Source organism: Rhodnius prolixus, unplaced genomic scaffold (genome assembly GCF_049639745.1).
Source record: "Rhodnius prolixus isolate KJV_2025 unplaced genomic scaffold, Rpr scaffold_7, whole genome shotgun sequence".
Lineage (NCBI taxonomy): Eukaryota > Metazoa > Arthropoda > Insecta > Hemiptera > Reduviidae > Rhodnius > Rhodnius prolixus.
The window spans coordinates 15,623,163-15,644,718 of record NW_027411582.1 but is presented as its reverse complement, the minus strand read 5'-3'; the positions used below and the strand labels follow the sequence as shown (position 1 = coordinate 15,644,718).

The 21,556-nt window shown below is 36.0% G+C and overlaps 2 long non-coding RNA genes across 11 annotated transcripts in view; one reads left to right on the top strand and one right to left on the bottom strand.

Annotated features, from left to right (window-relative positions):
* LOC141447072 (uncharacterized) overlaps positions 1 to 21,556 on the bottom strand; it is a 128,707-nt gene that overhangs the window by 83,633 nt on the left and 23,518 nt on the right. The gene's annotated exons all lie outside the window — the stretch shown is intronic.
* Positions 1 to 21,556, top strand: part of LOC141447071 (uncharacterized) — a 120,386-nt gene that overhangs the window by 97,943 nt on the left and 887 nt on the right. For 2 of the 10 annotated variants that reach the window (XR_012454122.1, XR_012454121.1), the window contains exons 4-5: positions 14,016 to 14,154; positions 14,263 to 14,531. This is a non-coding gene — a long non-coding RNA (uncharacterized lncRNA). Of the gene's footprint in view, positions 1 to 14,015; positions 14,155 to 14,262; positions 14,579 to 20,669; positions 20,848 to 21,556 lie in introns of those variants that run through there. The other 8 variants (XR_012454127.1, XR_012454128.1, XR_012454126.1 and 5 more) reach the window with 8 other exon arrangements.

Sequence of the window (21,556 nt, the reverse complement as noted above, 5' to 3'; positions counted from 1 at the left end):
AAAACAGCCATTCACTTTGTACACAAGGTATTTATGGATAACAGCACAATATTCAATACTCTGCAAGTTATATTATTTAGAGTGTGGTAAGTGTATAAGCGACTTGGCTCATGTCAAGGCTGTCTGTGGTGGGCAAACACATGAAAGCCATAGCACGTGTTTGCTAAAGTTGCACATTGCAAATGTTGACTTGTGCATGTAACAAACAATACTACGGGTACCGCCTATGATGTTAATTTCTGTTTCTAGTCTCTAAAATGACACTAGTTGTTATTGTACACTCTCAGTCCCACTACAGGTGGGTTATTTTCCGCCAGGTTATGTTATTATTAATGTTGTTTCCTAGTTCATTAATTTAACTATTTCAATTATAATCCACTTAGATATGTTATTACAATTTGTAGCTTAGTAAAATATTATAAAATTTATCAGGTCTTTTGCTTCATTATCTGTAATATTATAAAAATTTATCAGGTCTTTTGCTTCATTATCTGTAATATTATAAAATTTATCAGGTCTTTTGCTTCATTATCTGTAATATTATAAAATTTATCAGGTCTTTTGCTTCATTATCTGTAATATTATAAAATTTATCAGGTCTTTTGCTTCATTATCTGTAATATTATAAAATTTATCAGGTCTTTTGCTTCATTATCTGTAATATTATAAAATTTATCAGGTCTTTTGCTTCATTATCTGTATCCATTTAGGTTACATTTATACTTTATCATCAAGGTCTTTCACTTCACGATCTAATATTCAAAATTCTTCTTTTCTTAAAGGAACTACTGGTGTGGTTAAAAGCACTACCGCATGAAACGTTGTTACGTCACGGGGCAGAAGGTTGGAATGGACCAAAATGTGATGTGCTGGAGTCAGATTGCCATGGTGACTGTTCTGGATATGGTTCCTAGTATGGACGACACTTGATGTTTGTAAAGCTAATTGGTCCGGACCTGCTTGCAAACAAAGTAATCTGGATTTTCTTTACAAGAAAGATATTTAAGTTTTTAGAGGACTTTTAAGGGTTAAAATAACTTGATTTCTTACCTCAATAAGTAATCGTTAATTTTAGAATGAATAAATGAAGTCTTTTGTACGTCGATATTGTAAAAATAGTCTATAATTCGAACAAATTTACTGAACTAGATCTGTATTGCTGGTTAATAATCAGCAAAATTCAATAGAAGTTTTATTGTTTGAAAAGAATTCCCAGATAAGGAGTTCATTTAACACTTTAGGCCTTCATATTTCTTGACAAAAGAATAGAATTTTAGTGAAAAAGAACTTATAATCAAATTTCCCGGTGTAACAGAATCGAAATAGAAAGTTTAACTTCCTTCGATTTTTTCGATTTCGACCATTTCTCCACTCTGATGATCTTAGAACTTATATTTTAGGCTAACTATTCCAAAAACAAATACCCTGTTATAAGGAAACCAACCTTCACCACATTTTAAACAAATTATAACGTTATATATGAATTCAATACTCAATAAAAACTTTGAAAATGCTAAGATTATTCATTTTTTGAGAGAAATCAATTACTATTTTGGTACTCAATGGACTCGAAAGTGTGCAATAACTTATTGGTGGGTGTTGGTCTAGTGGTCAAGAGAATGGCTTCGTATCTATGAGATCGCCAGTTCGAATCCCGCGTAAGACTACTTTTTATTTGTTAGGAAAAAAAATTATAGTGAAGTATGTGCTTTCTTTTATTTTCTGCGAAAACTTAATCTTCAAAGTTTGGCAAGATCGCCGCCATACTTTTATTCAGTGGTTAATTGATAATAAGAAATGACAATAAACTCAGTTTTTAGTTATAATTTTGTTTTCCTGATATACGAAATAAATAAGAATATTTGTAATTAAAGAGTATTTTCTGTATTTTGATATAAAGTTTATTTTAGTTAATGTTATATTTATAACTTATATTTACACTTTGGAATTGTATCTCCTTTATTTTAATTTTATAATTCTTTATCTGTGTTTTCATTTGTAATGTTTTGTATTTTATAAAATAAAAGACTCTAATAATAGTTATAATTTCATTTTAAAATTTAGAAAATTTGAAATTTTAAAATATAATTAATTCCTACATAACCTAGTTACCATAACAGGTAAATTTCTGTTCAATATTTTCTCTTTTCCCTTTAGTTTTTAGTCATATTTGGTTTTCTAAAGTAGGAAATCAATATACCATAAATTCTATAGTAAACAAATAATCACCTAAACCAGATAATAAATTTAATAATTATTGTTTCTAATTATTTATATTTTTTAAAAATTTGTCCCCATAATTATTTTACTTCCTATTTGGCATAAAATTACAGGCTGTCAACTTCCTCGCTATAAGTTATAATTTCAATGACGTAAACCAGTTTGTATTATTAACATATCGACTACAGGTAGCAGTGCCGTATTACTGTTTATAAACTGACCAAAAAAGGTTATAGTTCATTTATTCTTTAAAAAGAAAAAAAAAGTTGATAAACTTATTGATAAATCAATCATACGAAAAGTAGAAAATTTGATTTCCTTAAATATTACCTTAACGAAAAACATATTTGGAGTTGATAATCAGCTTCTACCATTACCAGGTGGATGTACGAGTAAGTTACTATGGCAACTTCTAGAAATCTAATTTTACTGGCACCCAATATCAACATTCCTGACGATGCTCTTTGGATTCTTTTTTCCCCTTTTAATTTAGTTGATTTTGCTGCTTTGATGGAAGGTATTTCTTTTATTAATGGAAGGGTTTGCCCAAATAAAAGGGCCGTTGTGCTTCTTTGTCCATGGAGTACTATCTATTGAAGCACCAAATCTTTAATAAGCTTTTTTTTTCTGTGAAGCAGGCTTTCGATCGGATGTGGCACCCTGGACTTCTATGGAAGCTCAAGACCATCCTTCCAGCCACCTATTTCCTCATTTTGAAATAATACTTGACTGATAAGACATTTTAGAGTGAAGGTAGGAACTATTCTTTCTCCATTCAGCCAGGCTGACGCTGGAGTTCCGGCAAGGCAGCATACTTTGCCCCATTCTGTACACAATCTACTCCTCAGACATACCTACTCATCCTCAAACTACTCTTCTCACCCATGCTGACGATACTGCCATCTTATCTACTGACAAAGACCCAATAATAGCTCATAGAAACCTTCAGTCTCACCTTACCTTGGTTCAAAAAATGGGCTATCAAACTGAACGAAACTAAATCTCAAAATATTACCATCACTCTTCGACGCATCACTCTTCCTCCTGTTTTTTTACAATTTAATTTCTTTACCAGCAGTCAACGTAGTCCGCTACCTTGGGCTTTACCTTGACAGAAGACTAACATGGTTGCCTCATACTCGACTTAAGAGAACAGAACTCAACAGACGCTTCCGACAACTGAAAAGACTACTCGACAACAGATCAAAACTCACTCTGGACAACAAAAGATTTATATATGTAAGTACATTAAAAGCCAAGTCTGGGTTTATGGCATCGAACTGTGGGGTTCAACCAAACGCTCAAATCTGCAAAGGATCCCAGACCTTGCAGTCTAAAATTCTTCGCACTACAGTAAACAGCTCATTTCTACATTACCAATCAAACCATTCTGTCAGCTCCTGCATGACGCGTGCCGCTTTTTCTTTCGCACCTTCAACGGACTAAAATCGTGTTCCTTTTAATGCAGATTTGACTTTGGGGAACCGACAAAAGTCACATGGGGCCAGGTCAGGCGAATAAGGCGGATGGCCTAAAACTGGGATGTTATACTTAGCTAGAAACGTTTTGACAGACAATGCAGTGTGAGCCGGCGCGTTGTCTTGATGGAGAACCCCGTGACTTGTTCTTCCACAAATCGGGTCGTTTTTTCCTTACTCTTTCACGGAGTTGAGCAAGCACCTCACCGGTAGTAATGTTGTTTAATTATAATCGATATTTTCATCCGTTTTGGAGGTGGAAGGGCGACCCTGGCGGTTATCATCTCCGTCGTCTTCTCAGCCAACTTGGAAACGCTTGAACCACTCAAAAACTTGCGCACGTGATTAACATTCATCGCCATAAACTTCTTTTAATAAAAGATAAATCTCAGTAGCGGTTTTATCCAGTTTCATGTGAAATTTTCATTGCTCTACTACATGTGTAGTATCATGTTTTCGGCAAAACGAAACTAACACCTCTTACACAAACGACGGTTCCGGTCAGACAGATTTCTTTACAAACACGTGAGACGCTGCAATCGAAAGAGAAGGCTTTACGCTACACAGCTGACGGTCGTTAGGATTTGGCGCATGCATAGTTCTTCTGTAGCAGTATCAGTCTCGTTATTTAATAGCCACATGTCGTATAGTAAACGCTCCTTTCTACGTCACCAATCAAACCATTCACACAGACTTGAACATTCCTTTCGTGCAACACAAGTTGCTGAAAACACGATACAGAAAATTCCATCTTAACATACAAACACATCACAATCCACTGGTACAACATCTATCTTCAAGAACATTTCTAGACAACACTTCTAGATGTCTTAAAAGACAGTGGGCCTCGCGATCTTTTCTCTGATGAAGAGAATCAGTAGAAATTTTGAATGTTATTGGAGTGTTACCGCTGGGTAACCCATTTCCAACAGTACTTGCTGACTGTTTTCATTCTTTACATTAAACTGATAAAACATCCTCTCTAATGATGGATTAAAATTGGGAAACCATCCAGAAATAGAGAAAAAGCCATTCATGCTCTGACGGATAATATTCCAACATTTTGGACACCCAACCACAATTTATTGATCCTTAAACATAGAGCGTTCTTTTGGAAGATGTGTGTAGAGAGGTCTTTCTTCAAAGCTAACCGCTCCTCCATGGCTTCTTCTTGTTCATAAACATTTTAAGGTAATATGATCCCAAACTATAAAACTTATATAACCAAAAAAAAACATAATGTCTCATGACCTACATTTGTCAACAATAACTAGACTATGTTCAACCTTGACATTAAATAATAATAATAAAAAAATAATTATTATTATGTTATTAGACCTTAGAATATTATAAGAGCTAAAAAACATCTTCCGTTAGTTTTTATATCATTAATAATAATAGGTAATTTGATTTTTATAGTTATATTTTTATTAGTATGAAATGTTTTAATATTTTTTATGTGAAAGATCTACTTTCTTTAAAAGTCGATAAACTTTCATAGTTTGTCTTTGACATACAATACAGGGTGACTAGAGTTATATGCTCCACCCATTTTTTTTTTTAACGGCGGGAAATTTCGAAAAAATAAAAAACACGTATTTAACCATTTTTAGTCTAGTTTATTTTCAGTGATTGGCCCATTTTTTTAAACCCTTGTATCTCGAGATACAGCATCCAACTTGAGGATTATTCCTTGCGAATCCCAAAAGACAGTCGCCATAATCTTTCCGGCCGAAGGAACGGTCTTCGCCTTTTTTGGCGCAGATTCCCCCTTGGTAACCCATTGTTTAGATTGTTCTTTGGTCTCAGGAGTGTAGTGATGTATCCATGTTTCATCCACAGTGACGAAACGACGCTTAAAGTCCTGCGGATTCTTCTGGAACAGCTGCAAACCGTCCTTGCAACACTTCACACGATTTCGTTTTTGGTCAAGCGTAAGCAATCGCGGCACCCATCTTGCGGATAGCTTTGTCATGTCCAAATGTTGATGCAAAATATTATGTACCCGTTTATTCGAGATGCCCACAGCACTAGCAATCTCACGCACCTTCACTCTTCTGTCATCCATCACCATATCATGGATTTTATCAATGATTTCTGGAGTAGTAACCTCAACAGGGCGTCCAGAACGTTCAGCGTCACTTGTGCCCATATAGCCACTCCGAAAATTTTGAAACCACTTATAAACTGTTCTAATCGAAGGTGCAGAGTCACCATAATGTTTATCAAGCTTCTCTTTAGTCTCCTGAGGCGTTTTGCCTTTCATAAAGTAGTGTTTAATCAACAAACGAAATTCTTTTTCGTCCATTTTTTGAAAATCACTCGACTTCCTCGATTCAAACGAATGCCAAACACAAAGAAATATACCGATCTGGCTGAAACTTGGTGTGTGTTCTTCCAAGAGATGCTACTAACTAAACATAACCTCGATACGCGCCAGTGGTGCTATCTCTCTGACTTTGCACGGACTTTTCAAACGACCCTCGTATTTTTATAGTATTTGAGCTCCTAAAAAAAATGATTTTTTTTTTTTGAAATCGGTTAGGTTTTTCAAAAGTTATGGTAATTTAAAATATGAAAAACAAATTTCAGTTTATTGTCAAAATTACGTTATTTTTTTTAAAGGATCTGTTTAAACTGGGCACCATCAACGGATAAGCAAGCCAAAACTCTGGACTCCCACGCTTTGCTTGTAGCAGCACTTGTGGTGGCGAAGTCAAGATCTAGGCAGGCTAGAGTTATTCGACGTTTCAGATCATCGACTGAAGCCACGGGATTAAGGATACTGTACACTTTATTTTTTAGGTATCCTCACAAAAAACAGTCCATTGGGGTTAAGTCAGGAGATCGAGGTGGCCATTGGATGGGACAATGAGTCCCTAAGCACTTTTCTGTCCAGGTAACGTCGAACAACTCTTGCATTATGTGCCGGACAACCATCTTGTTGAAGATACATATCTAGCCGACGTTGTAGATGAACATCTTCAAGCAGAACTGGCAAAATGTCTCTTAAAAAAAAAGTTATATACCTTGCACCAGTTAAGTTCTCTCTGTAGAAGTATGGGCCGATTAGTTGATTTTTCTAAAACTCCACACCAAACGTTTGTAGAAAAAAACAACCTGAACGTCGAATAACTTTAGCCTGCCTAGATCTTGGAAGTTGGATGCTGTTTCTCGAGATACAAGGGTTTAAAAAAAATGGGCCAATCACTCAAAATAAACTAGACTAAAAATGATTAAATACGTGTTTTTTATTTTTTCGAAATTTCCTGCCGTTAAAAAAAAAAGTGGGTGGAGCATGTAACTATGGTTACCCTGTATATTTCAAAAGAATTTTAGACCTAACCCAACTCACAACACTTTATTCTACCAGTAACTATTGTCTTGCAAGTAACAATTTACTCCATAGCCAGAATTACTCAAATCTACGATGAAACCTTATAGCTATATTATGAAATTGTTGTTCCACTTGGCTATAAATGATTCGTATGACAATATGGCAAAAGTTCCTAATATCGGCAAGCATCAGACATAGCTTGTTGAAAACTGTAATCAAAAGTTGTGATAAAATATGATCGGGACGTCTCTTATCTTTTCTGCATGTACGTTTCATCTGGGAATGATGCAATTTAATGTAATCTCGTACACAAAAGTTTATTATAAGGAAATAAACAAGTAAATATTGTTAAAAAATCTACAAAAAAACAAAGAAGATAACGATACGTTGATTTACAATTAAAATTAATTGAAACTTTTGTGAATTGATTTTATTATAAAAGGTTTTCAATTAAATAATTAGAATTATGTATGCAATCGATTAATTATGAATTTAATGAATTCTATTGCATACTAACTGATTCTGTTCGGCTTAATTTTACGTATTTACCAGTAACTTCACGTCTGGTTAGTTTTAAAAATAATAATAACCCTTATAGGGCGTGCTCTATCTAGTATAAACACCAAATTCCACAGAGTTCATACTATCTCAACATTTCTTTTATATATATTTTAATTTCTTGGGCTCTACTTAGACCGAAGACGTACTTGGAACCCCCATACTAGACTAAAAAAGAACAGAACTGAACAGACGTTATCGACTACTTAAAAGACTCTTAGACTACAGATCAAAACTCTCTCTGGGTAACAAAAGACTAAATTATACTTCTATTTTGAAACCCATCTGGGCGTGTGGAATACAGTTGTGGGGTTCAACCAAACGCTCCAATCTCCAAAGGATTCAATCGCTACAATCTAAAATACTTCGAACTATTGTTAATGGTCCATTTTATGTCTCCAACCTGGACTATACGAACATTCCTTTTGTCACCCAAGTTGCTGTAAACAAGATACAGAAAACTCCATTTCAGTCTGCAATCTCATATAAATCCTCTAGCTCAAAAATCTTTCGTCAAGAACTCTTCCTGATAACCCGGACAAGACGCCTTAAGAGACAGTGGCCTCTTGATCTCCTCTCAAGTGAAGAGAGCGACTACTCTTAATAGCCTAATGTTTTGGAGTGTTACCACTGGGTAACTTCTCCACTCGTATACTTCTGTTATTTATTGTTACTGTTATCACTGTTACTTATAGCGCCAACGCGCTGATTGTAGCAAAAATAAACGCAAATAATAAAAAATAATAATTTATTAATTTTAGATAAAGGCGCCACGGTAGCCGAGCGGTTAGAGGCGAGACCTGTAAAGCTAATATGTATTGTGGTACTGGGTTCGATTCCCGTTCTTAGGCCTTGGATTTTATTTAATCTTTAATATGAGAACTTTGTAGTAAAGTATGTTTGCCTGTAAGCCTACCTGAAAAAATTAGGCGTTACTTTACTTAACTTCAATTTCAGATAGACTTCTACATCTACTTGTCCGTAGATCTATACCTTGCATTTGAATAATCCTGTGGCTAATTTGTTCCAGGAAGGCGGCACAAATATTTTAGAATTGTCTTAAAATAAATTAATAATAAATCTACAAATTAAAAACCCTTAAAATTATAGAAAGAGAAAGTTGGACTCATAAGATAGATTCAACCAAAAGTTATCCCATCCTGTTACCGGCTGAATGTATCCCCGAGCACTGATGTTAGATAATCAGTTATTGTTAGTGGTCCAAACATTTAAAGAAAACATGTCCAAGTTAAGGTAAAATATTTTTGTAAAATAATTTATTAGGAACCTCTTGTCAGGTTATAGTTCTTTAATAAAAATACTAGGCATACCTCCTATTATTTTATAAACATTCATTCTAAGAGCTATGACAAGAATTTGGTTAAGGAGGTAAGTTCCTTTCTATTCATTGACACACAAAAATGGGTATGCAATCCATACATAGCAGCTACACACTGCGGGCATGCATCTTCTAACAAATTCACGTTCTACGGTATCAGGAGTACAGAACTGTGCTAGAAATTCTGCATTCCATTCTATCCGTTTTAATGTTTTCCAATATTTTGTATTTATTTTTCTTTTCTCATTTTTGTTAATAAGTTTTTTATTATTTATTAAAATTTTCTGTCTTCCGCCCTTGTGGTATATGGCATGATTTTTTCCCCCCATTTAAATTGGAAATTTAATTATAGTTAGCTTTTTCTTTAAATTTAAACTGACTAATTTCTAATTGGGTAGGAACCCACTGCAAATCCGTGATTTCTGGTCCGACAGTTGAATCTAAATTATCAAATTTGTGCAATTTTCATTTTTTAATTTACAGTCGAACCTCTCAATAGCGGACACTGGCGGGGGAAAGCAAAATGGCCGCTATTTGGAGGTGGTCGTTAGAAGGAGGTAGGCAAGTTTCATAATGAAAAAATATGGGTTTTGTTCCAAACATCTATTTAAAAATTGTTTATTATTAATAGATTTAAAAGCGTACATAATTGCATAATTATTTAGCTATATGATATGCATCAATTTTTTCTTAATTATCCAAAAAAATTAACAAAAAACTACATATTATTGACTTATTTAATAATTTTTATAATAATCATCACATTTATTCATAATAATAATAATTTATGGTAAAATTATCATCATACTATCATCTATTATTAGAAAAATACGAGGGTCGTTTGAAAAGTCCGTGCAAAAATAAAAACTACTTAATTTTTTGGGGTTAACCTTTTTTATTTTTCAACATAGTCTCCTTTTAGGCTTATACACTTCGTCCAACGCTGCTCTAGTTTGTTGATCCCTTCCGAATAATAGGATTTGTCCAAGTCTGAAAAATAGCCATTCGTTTCTGCAATCACCTCCTCGTTTGAATAAAATCTTTTTCCCGCCAGCCATTTCTTCATATTGGGGAACAAATAGTAGTCCGAGGGAGCCAAGTCTGGAGAATAGGGGGGATGTGAAACGAGTTGGAACCCTATTTCCATTAATTTTGCGACCACAACTGCTGAGGTGTGAGCTGGTGCGTTGTCGTGATGGAAAAGGACTTTTTTGTGGGCCAATCGTGGGCGTTTTTCTTGCAGCTCGGTTTTCAAACGGTCCAATAACGATGAATAATATGCACCTGTAATAGTTTTACCCTTTTCCAGATAGTCGATGAGGATTATTCCTTGCGAATCCCAAAAGACAGTCGCCATAATCTTTCCGGCCGAAGGAACGGTCTTCGCCTTTTTTGGCGCAGATTCCCCCTTGGTAACCCATTGTTTAGATTGTTCTTTGGTCTCAGGAGTGTAGTGATGTATCTATGTTTCATCCACAGTGACGAAACGATGCTTAAAGTCCTGCGGATTCTTCTGGAACAGCTGCAAACCGTCCTTGTAACACTTCACACGATTTCGTTTTTGGTCAAGCGTGAGCAATCGCGGCACCCATCTTGCGGATAGCTTTGTCATGTCCAAATGTTGATGCAAAATATTATGTACCCGTTCATTCGAGATGCCCATAGCACTAGCAATCTCACGCACCTTCACTCTTCTGTCATCCATCACCATATCATGGATTTTATCAATGATTTCTGGAGTAGTAACCTCAACAGGGCGTCCAGAACGTTTAGCGTCACTTGTGCCCATATGGCCACTCCGAAAATTTTGAAACCACTTATAAACTGTTCTAATCGAAGGTGCAGAGTCACCATAATGTTTATCAAGCTTCTCTTTAGTCTCCTGAGGCGTTTTGCCTTTCATAAAGTAGTGTTTAATCAACACACGAAATTCTCTTTCGTCCATTTTTTGAAAATCACTCGACTTCCTCGATTCAAACGAATGCCAAACACAAAGAAATAGACCGATCTGGCTGAAACTTGGTGTGTGTTCTTCCAAGAGATGCTACTAACTAAACATAACCTCGATACGCGCCAGTGGTGCTATCTCTCTGATTTTGCACGAACTTTTCAAACGACCCTCGTAGAACAAACCTTTCGGTAAGTTGCCGATGGCTCGATTTGGTTTTTGCAAAATCTTCCAATATATTTATTTTCTCTTCTAGAGTTAAACCACTTTCGTTTGAGAGACATATCGGAAAAAATAAATATTGTTCGTCCAAAGTAATATTGAAAAATGATTAAAATGGTACAAGATGTATGGAGCTTATATAGGAAACTTTAGAGAAAAACCAGAAAAAAAAAACAAAAACTTGAGAGGGGATAATTATTTTGATCACCGCGTCAAAACGAACTTTTAAGAATAAGGTGGTCGTTGGTGGGAGGTGAAACATTTAATTCGTTCCCCCAAAATCAATGTCCGCGGCCGCTATGTAGAGTGTTCGTTAGACGCGGAGGTTCTTTTATATAGAAAGTGTATAGGAGTAAAACGGGGAAATCCAAAAACTGTCCGTAAATAGAGGTGGTCGCTAGTGAGAGCTGGAGGAAAATTAATATTGAAAACCGTTCACGGTTCCCCAGTTCGAATCCCGAGGGTGCAGTCTTTCATAATACTTAATACAGTATAATACTTTTTTAAATAAAATGTAGTCATAAACGGGATTCGAACTAGGGATCTCCCACTTACAAAGCCACGCTCATGACCACTAGACCAACACCCGCCCATTCCTGGCAAGATATTCTTACCCTAATTTAAGAAGTCTTGCATTCTGGGTGCATCAAAATGATGTGATGGTTACTTTTATTTGATGATAAAACTAACTTATCCTGATTCACCCACAACCATTACATGACACTACATTCTTTAAAAATCTTCAATTATTATTATTATTTTTGTTCTTTGCATCACCAATAACATTTTTCGCAGTCAGAGGACCTCCCAAAGCTGGTGTATTTCTGGTGGAAAATTAATATTGAAAACCGATCACGGAATAAGATAAAATTGTAACTTTGATCTTGAATATCTCGACAAATATTAGGGATATCGAAACGGGATTAACGTCATTTTTCAAAGTTTTTTATGTAGTTTTCATAATCATTGTCAAAACCAGTGGTCCTTATGTAACCCTAATCAGGTTTTTGGCCGTAACTCCGCCAAAAATGAAGATACAGCATTGGGAGTGGAAAATTGTGAAAACTAGACCCCCCCCCCAAAAAAAACATATAGTTTACTTCGTGGGCTTTTTCGAAATTCCGCTTTCCTGAAAAATGTTATTAGCGATTGGTGCATTTTAAATGGATCACCCTGTATATTTATAAACACACGAATTAACGTCGTAACTTATTGTATAAACATTACCTGTATTCAACAGCTGTTACAAGGTCGTATAATTATAATGTTATCTCTTCCATTCTAGTGTTAAATAAAATACGCCTGTCGAGCCCCGTGGGGACCTCTAATAAGACAATGAGATTTCCATACGAGTAGGTAGTTTTATATAAGCATTAAATAACGTCCTTTTTAACTGTTGTAAATTAGGCAAAAGACAGATATCAATAAAATAAAAATACACTTTACTGCTTTTATTTTATTTGCATTTATTGCTTGTTCGGCCAAGGTTTTCGTTGTGCGTAATAAAATTTAAATTTTGAATTTAACAATGTAAATGTTGGATTTGTTACACAATATGTCGTCAGAATTATTTTTGTAAATAAATATAACTTCTAAGTGATAGAGACAGGAAATGAAGAAAAAAAAAGAGGGGCAACTTTTAAGAAAATCTATGGTTTTTATGAAACAGGAAACAGCTGATATTACCTTCCTGGGTTACCCAAGTTTACCCTTAGAACACTGCCTCTTAGATTACCCATAACGTTATACCATTTCTTACAGCTGGTGATTATTTAATAGACAGTGCATTTATCAAGAGAACTGTTAACTAAAACAGGTGGAAAAAGTGTTATTCTAATGCCATAGTTTTGGATTGAGATTTAGGTTTACTTTCTCTAATATTTGATTAGGTCTATGATGGTTTCTAAGTAAATCGTGCCTATGCGTTTGTTTATTTTGCCAGTAATTGCCACATTAAATTAAGTAATGAGACTGATTTTTTTAAATTACAATTTTATATTGTCACCTTCAAAGTAACTTCCTTCTGAAGCCACACAGCGCTGGAGACGTTTCTTCCACTCCTCATAGCAGTGCACGAACTCCGATACTGGAATAGCCTTCAGCTGGTCGGTTACAGCCGTTTGAATGTTTTCGACTGTCCCAAAAATGTGTTCCCTTGAGGTGATTTTTCAAATTCGTGAAGAGAAAAAAAGTCACAAGGACTCAAGTCAGGGCGAATAAGGAGGCTGAAGAGCCACAGGAATGTTTTTACTGGCCAAAAACTCTGGTTTATTGAAATTGCTGTGTGACAAGGAGCATTATCGTGATGCAACACACCCACTTGTTCTTTTGATGTTTGGTCTCACACGAATGACCCCTTTTTCGAGGTTTTTTTTCAAGAACCACTTCGGTAAAAGTAGTTGATTGACCGTTTTGACCTTGAGGTAGAAACTCTTTGTGGACGATTCCGTGGATATCGGAAAAAAACAAATCAGCATGCATTTGATCTTCGACTTCGCCATACTGGCAATTTCAATAAACCAGAGTTTTTGGCCAGTAAAAACATTCCTGCGGCTCCTCAGCCTCCTTATTCGCTCTGACTTGAGTCCTTGTGACTTTTTTTCTCTTCCCGAAGTTGCAAAAATCACCTGAAGGGAACTCATTTTTGGGACAGTCGAAAACATTCAAACCGCTATAACCGACACCAGCTGAAGGCTATTCCCGTATCGGAGTTCGAGCACTGCTATGAGGAATGGAAGAAACGTCTCCAGCGCTGTGTGGCTTCAGAAGGAAGTTATTTTGAAGGTGACAATATAGAATTGTAATTCTTTTTGAATAAATTTTTTTTAAAAAAAATCAGTCTCATTACTTAATTTACAGACAAGAAGTGTGCTCAAAATGTATCAGAACCTATTTATTTATTTTAATTTTTAGGTGCATCAATAACTGAGTCAACAACATTGACTATTGGATATCGATCTGCAAGAAGCTTCTAAGAAGTGAACAATCTAAGCTAGATTCGAACCCGGAATACAATACACTGACCACTGATCTAATCTCCTCCTTAATCTTGGTTAGTTAACAAAAAAAATTCTTAATTTTGATTGAAAAATCTTACTGTAAACAAAGGTAATACTTTGGACATCCTCAAACTTCTCACAAAAATTCTACTACTTTACAGGGATGCAGCGCTGGAACGCCTCTGCACTGAGAATGGCCTTTCAGATTCATTTACAACGCGAAAAACAAAACTAAGAATTAATTTAAGATATGCCATAAAACTTTTAAAATGTTTAATATATCTGAAAATCTAAATATCCTTATAATATGCGACCAATTAGTTTGATGTATTGCATCTAGGCAATTATTTTTCATATATTATAAAATCATTTCAATTATAATTTCAAATTTAAAAGGACTAATACATTTTCTTTAAAAATTATATACCTACCTGTTGTGCTAGTCAATTTAGACTGAAGATTGCGTAGAGGTTAAATTAAAATACAAGTGCTACCATCTGTGGACGTACTTCCAAATTAATGAAATACTTTTTCTTTTTCTATTTTAGAATTGCTTGTTGCACAGTTTGTGGTAGCTCCCAGTTGGGTTTATAACCTATCTCTAAAAGCCCGTTATTGTTTGTTTTTTTAATAACTTCATTTAATCTCTGTCATTAATTACAATAGATTAATAATTTACTTGGAGAGTTCTTTTGTACTAAATTGCACTTACTTGTGGAATTAGTTTCGTGATCTTGAATTTCTATAGATCGTGCCACGAACTGCAGATAAGCTTACTAATTGCTAATATAAATCTGTTTAATTTACCACATATTTCTGATTGCTGTGGTTAGTAACATTAGATTTCATGACTGGAAAATAGGCACGCCCTCTTAAGTATTGTGTCTGAATTCTTTAAAGAGTATGCCGTTATTAAAAATACAATATCAGAAAGTCTAGGTACGTATTAAGGAATTATTCAAGAATTATGCTCAGATTAATTATTTTTAAAAAAGGTAATATACAGGGTGTTCAGCATTAAAAATACCGTTACTTCGGGAGCCGATTCTGGGCATCATTTGCAACAAAAAATTCCATATTGTAACGAAGTTGACCTGGGCATAGAAGAAAGGCCTAGATTGTTTTAGGGGTTGAGCGATCAAAGTCAGTAACAGGCCGCCACTGCATAAACAAAAGGGCGGTATCTACCTGTGGCAGAGAAGAAAGGCCTAGATTGTTCTAGAGGTTAAGCGACCAAAGTCGGTATCAGGCCACCACTGTGTAGACAAAAGGGCCGGTCTCTACCTGAACTAGAAAGGAAAGGGCTAGATTGTTCAAGGATTTAGTAACCTGTGTAAAAGCCAGCTAAGAGAAAGGCCTCAGTTGGGGTGGTGGCATATGTGTTTTCCCAGCCAGTGATTGACAGGTAGGAGCGAGACAGAGAGTAGGAGGAGGGCGGCCCCAGCTGAGGTGGTGGCAGTATGTTTTCTCCAGCCAATGAACGTCAGGAGGGCGTGGAAACTTATGCTCAGAGAGTTGGAGGAGGGCAGTCCCAGTTGGAGGGAGGCACGCAGTTAAAAGGAGGCAGACACATCTGGAGAAGTCCGTTCTTAACGAGTTTTTAATCGAGTTCTTAACGAGTTATTAGAGATTTACAGTTGTTAATCAGTTTTAATCAGTTAGTTTTGAGTGAGTCTTGGAGAGACGTTAGTTTGGAGAGACACTTTGGAAGTGACAGTTTGAGAGAGTCAGTGTTGCGGAGTGCTTCAGAGATAGCTAGTCAGGCGGTTAGTCAGTTAGTGAGTAGAGCTTTGTTTGTGTAGCAGAGACTAGTGCAATTCGGTGCAGTGCGGACCAGTGGTCAGTCGGGGAACAGTTTTGTGGCGTTACGTAGTGAGTAAGTAACAGTAAACTGTTGTGACTGTTGTAAATGGTGACTGTAATGAATAGCGTTAGTTGCTAGTAAATGTTAATGTGAGTAAAGGTAATGTGTTAATAAATCAGGTTATTACTTACAAATTTAGCGAGTTTTATTATTTTATCAAACCCACATATTATTTAATAACTAGTGGCACAAAAGTGGAAAACATTGACAACCAGTTAAAGAATATTGAAGAAATTGTCAGACAGACACCTGAAGTGTTAAAATGTAATTCAGAAATGTCTAATAATACTGAAGGCAGTATGAAAAAGAAAATTATTGAACAATTTAAGAAAACTGAAATAAACACTGAGGAAGCTTTGGCCAAATTAGAAACTTGGAGCTGTTCAAAATGAAAGCAAAAAACAAAATATTCCTGAATGCATTTTTCTATCAGTCGATGATTATTCTTCAGATTTTTACCACCGTAACCTCAAGATTCTACCACCGCGAGCGCGCCCCTATCTAAGTGTTTAAACATATATCTATTCAACGTCGTTATAGTTGTGCATTCTAGTTACAATTTAAATCATTCTTAATTGTTGTTAAAATATATATATTTATTTTCCGAATATCAACTCTTTATCTATCTATCAAATCTCTAACTAATTCCCGCATCATAAACCTCCTCTTCAAGTCATCTGAACCCATTACATTATCTTTAGCGTTGTATACTCTTCATTCGTACTGTCCATGTTGATTACTAACATCCAGTGCGTCCAGAAAGGCATCAGTGGGCCAACCGATGAAACCATCTGACGCGTCCCATGTTTTTTTTTGTCTGTGGTAAAATGATCAAAAGATTGGTTATTTTTTTTAGTTTTTCAGCTCGAAGGTTTATCGATGTTTCCACCAGTTTTAGTGTTCACATTTCAAAGTTGCATCGACGAGATTTTAAGACAAGTTTTTATCGGTAAACTTGTCGATTGATAATTATGCTGATAAGAGGGGCACTATTTATATTTTGAGCCTAATAATAAAAAAAAAACAGTAATTTGTCATTGAAAATGACTTTATTGTTTTTCAAAATATTCTCCTTTATGATCTATACACATCTGCATGCGTTCGAACCACTTGTCAAAGCAGTTTTTCCATTCCGCTTGAGACACCTCCGAAACATGGTTTTTGAATGCATCAACGGCTTCTTCTGCCGACGAAAATCGTTGTCCACCGTAATTTATTCTTGACGTTCGGAATCAAAAAGAAGTCATTTGGTGCCAAATCAGGACTGTACGGCGGATGACCCATTAACTAGATTTTTTGAGTGCTCAAATAGTCGGTTGTTAGACGAGATGTGTGATAGCTGGCATTGTCTGGATGAAGAATGATCCGACGGCGCTTGTTTGTTTTCCTTATTTCAATCGAAGACTTCCGGCAAACAAATGGTTGTGTACCATTCAGAATTGACCGTTCAAACATTTGTTTGCACCATCTTTTTGAGATTTTGTCAGATTATGTGGGATCCAACGAGAACAAACCTTTTTCACGGCTAAATAATAATGCAATATTTTATATATGCTGGTGGAACTAATGCCTAACGGTTGCCTCAATCTCACAGTATGTCCACATGACGATTTTGCATTATTAGTTTTTGCACAGCATCAATGTTTTCTGAGACGTCAACAACTGATTTTGGACGACCTTCACGTCGGTGAGCGAACGACGACCACGATTGAATTCGTTATACCAGCGTTTCACAGTGGCAAAGGATGGGGCCTTTATCGCCAAAAGTGGAAGTAAGTTGATCGATGCACTCGTTGATAATCCACGTCGAAAGTCGTAATTTTCACCAGTTAATTCCCATTTTTTCGCTGAGACACAATTTTCAAGTGACTGTAAACAACACTAATCGCGCTCAAATAACAAAACGTTCTGAAGAAGGTTATGGTCAAAAATGTCAAACTTTCAAGTGGAAACGTCAGGATAGCACCTGACAACACTCAGTGTTGCCAAGGCTCAAAATATAAGTAGTGCCCCTCGTATCATCTTCCAACGAAACGAGGCTCGAAATCATGATGAAAGAAACTGTCACACATTTCTAAAACGTCATAAAGTAAAAGGTTTCTCTTGCGCAGCTCGTTTTCCGTGATTTATGTCTCCAGATAGCGGTAATTTTAATGATTTTATCGTAAAATAAGATTTTATTCAATAAATTATTAGTTTCTCTTAATTTTAAACATATTTATTACTCATATTTTATTACCTCCTTCATTCTTTAAGCAATAATTTTTTATTATTTTACTATTACTAAAATTTAAGTGTAATCCATGTATAATAAACGATGATCATTGTTCATAATAAAGAACTAGTATTTAAGGAAGTGTTAACCTTATTAACCCACTATCGTCATGATGTACTAAGTACTCAAAAACATCTGCCGCCCAAATATGCGTCTTCGCTGTGATGATTCATTTTAATAACCAATTAAATTATGAATAAAATTGACAAGTACTTCCTGAATTGATTCTGTCATATTAAAATCAATATGATAAAAGAGATAATTTATGAACTTAGTGGGTGAATTCACAAGAATAATTTAATGCATCATCACTTCCCATAATACAAACAAACATCACACCATTTAACTGCATCATTTTAGAATACTATGATAACTTTAAAATAGCACGCTTGTAGGCTGTGAGGACTTCAGTCAGACAGGCTAAAATTCGACCATCTTGTCTCTCCGGACAAAATTGGTACTAAATAACTACAACAGACTGAATTTCTGGGGCTACGAGGGTCGTTTGAAAAGTCCGTGCAAAGTCAGAGAGATAGCACTACTGGCGCGAATCGAGGTTATGTTTTGTTAGTAGCATCTCTTGGAAGAACACACACCAAGTTTCAGCCAGATCGGTCTATTTCTTTGTGTTTGGCATTCGTTTGAATCGAGTAAGTCGAGTGATTTTCAAAAAATGGACGAAAAAGAATTTCGGATGTTGATTAAACACTACTTTATGAAAGGCAAAACGCCTGAGGAGACTAAAGAGAAGCTTGATAAACATTATGGTGACTCTGCACCTTCGATTAGAACAGTTTATAAGTGGTTTCAAAATTTTCGGAGTGGCCATATGGGCACAAGTGACGCTGAACGTTCTGGACGCCCTGTTGAGGTTACTACTCCAGAAATCATTGATAAAATCCATGATATGGTGATGGATGACAGAAGAGTGAAGGTGCGTGAGATTGCTAGTGCTGTGGGCATCTCGAATGAACGGGTACATAACATTTTGCATCAACATTTGGACATGACAAAGCTATCCGCAAGATGGGTGCCGCGATTGCTCACGCTTGACCAAAAACGAAATCGTGTGAAGTGTTGCAAGGACGGTTTGCAGCTGTTCCAGAAGAATCCGCAGGACTTTAAGCGTCGTTTCGTCATTGTGGATGAAACATGGATACATCACTACACTCCTGAGACCAAGGGGGAATCTGCGAAGACCGTTCCTTCGGCCGGAAAGATTATGGCGACTGTCTTTTGGGATTCGCAAGGAATAATCCTCATCGACTATCTGGAAAAGGGTAAAACTATTACAGGTAAATATTATTCATCGTTATTGGACCGTTTGAAAACCGAGCTGCAAGAAAAACGCCCACGATTGGCCCACAAAAAAGTCCTTTTCCATCACGACAACGCACCAGCTCACACCTCAGCAGTTGTGGTCGCAAAAATAATGGAAATAGGGTTCCAACTCGTTTCACATCCCCCCTATTCTCCAGACTTGGCTCCCTCGGACTACTATTTGTTCCCCAATATGAAGAAATGCCTGCGGGAAAAAGATTTTATTCAAACGAGGAGGTGATTGCAGAAACGAATGGCTATTTTTCAGACTTGGACAAATCCTATTATTCGGAAGGGATCAACAAACTAGAGCAGCGTTGGACGAAGTGTATAAGCCTAAAAGGAGACTATGTTGAAAAATAAAAAAGGTTTACCCAAAAAATTAAGTAGTTTTTATTTTTGCACGGACTTTTCAAACGACCCTCGTACAATAGTTCGAAGTATTTTAGATTGTAGAGATTGAATCCTTTGGAGATTGAAGCGTTTGGTTGAGCCCCACAGCTCTATTCCATACGCCCAGATGGGTTTCAAAATAGAAGTATAAATCAGTCTTTTGTTGTCCAGAGAGAGTTTTGATCTGTCGTCTAAGAATCTTTTAAGTAGTCGATAGCGTCTGTTCAGTTCTGTTCTTTTAAGTCTAGTGTGGGGGTTCCAAGAAAGTCTTCGGTCTAAGTAAAGCCCAAGGTAGCCAGGCAACGTTCACTACTGGTAGAGGTGTTAGGTTATAGAAGACTGGAGGAAGAGTAATGCGCCGAAGAGTGAAGGTGATATTTTGAGACTTGCTTTCATTAAGTTTAATAGCCCATCTCTTGAACCACAGTTCAATTCAGGAGAGGTGTGACTGCAGATTTCTGTGAGCAAGTACAGGATCATGATTAGAGGACAGTAAGGCGGTGTCGTCTGCGTATGTGAGAAGTGTAGTGTTAGGATCTGTTGGTATGTCTGAAGTGTAAATGGAGTAGAGAATAGGACCCAGAATGCTGCCCTGTGGAACTCCAGCGTCGATATGTTTAAGTGGGGAGAAAGAAGATCCTATTTGCACTCAGAAGTATCTGTCGGAACCAAAAAAATAAAAATAAAAATAAAAATAACTTACCGTTTTCTTCCAGTGCCATTTCGTCAAAGAGGATGCAAGATGGGCAAAATCAGATAAGGAAAGATCCAGCAAGAAAAAGGAAGTGTTTGCCAGTTAGTTGTCCAGAGTATTGGAACCTCATGAAGCCTAACATCAGGATTTGTGGGTCGACCAACTTGTCTGAAAACCATGACATTTCTCTACAACTACAGGTATAACTTAGTTAATTGTAGATACTTCTATGTATGAGAATGCGACGTAAATTTCCACCGTTTATCTTATCAAGACTGGTGTCCAGTGGCAATTGGAACGCTTGCTTGGATGAAATGCTAAGATTGTACCCCATTACTCTTGTCCGTAAGTCCAAATTGGTTTTACGAGTTGGTTATAGAGAAGTACTTTGTTGTTAAGTGTTAGTTCTCGAGTGTTTGTCCTGTTGTTGCTTGAATGACTAAAGGTTTTTTTCGCTTAGTTACGTTTTAACTTGTGTATGGGGTTCCAGGTCAAAAGTCAATCAATGTTGAGTCCTAAGTCCTTCACTGTATCAATGCTTAGAAGTAAAGCCCGGTTCATATGTACTTTTATTTGAAATGTATTTAGGAAATAATTTTTTCACGAAATTGTAATGAATCTTGTAGTAAACCAAGTTTAGCTGTATATCCATTAAGGGTAACTTAGAGGACTTTCAATTAGGATACTATTAATATTAAACTATGAGCCATTCCCTGGATTAACATCTGAAACTAGACAGAGATTAAGAAAACCAAAATCATCGATAATGTCCAGCAATGCTAAGTATTCAGTTTTTTAATGAAATTACTATCAAACATTTAGTTCTATTCAGTACTAAATACTTTTTAAGATACTTATATAAAGTGATGATGGGTTATCATGGCGCCTTAAACTTGTCGAGGCTAAAAT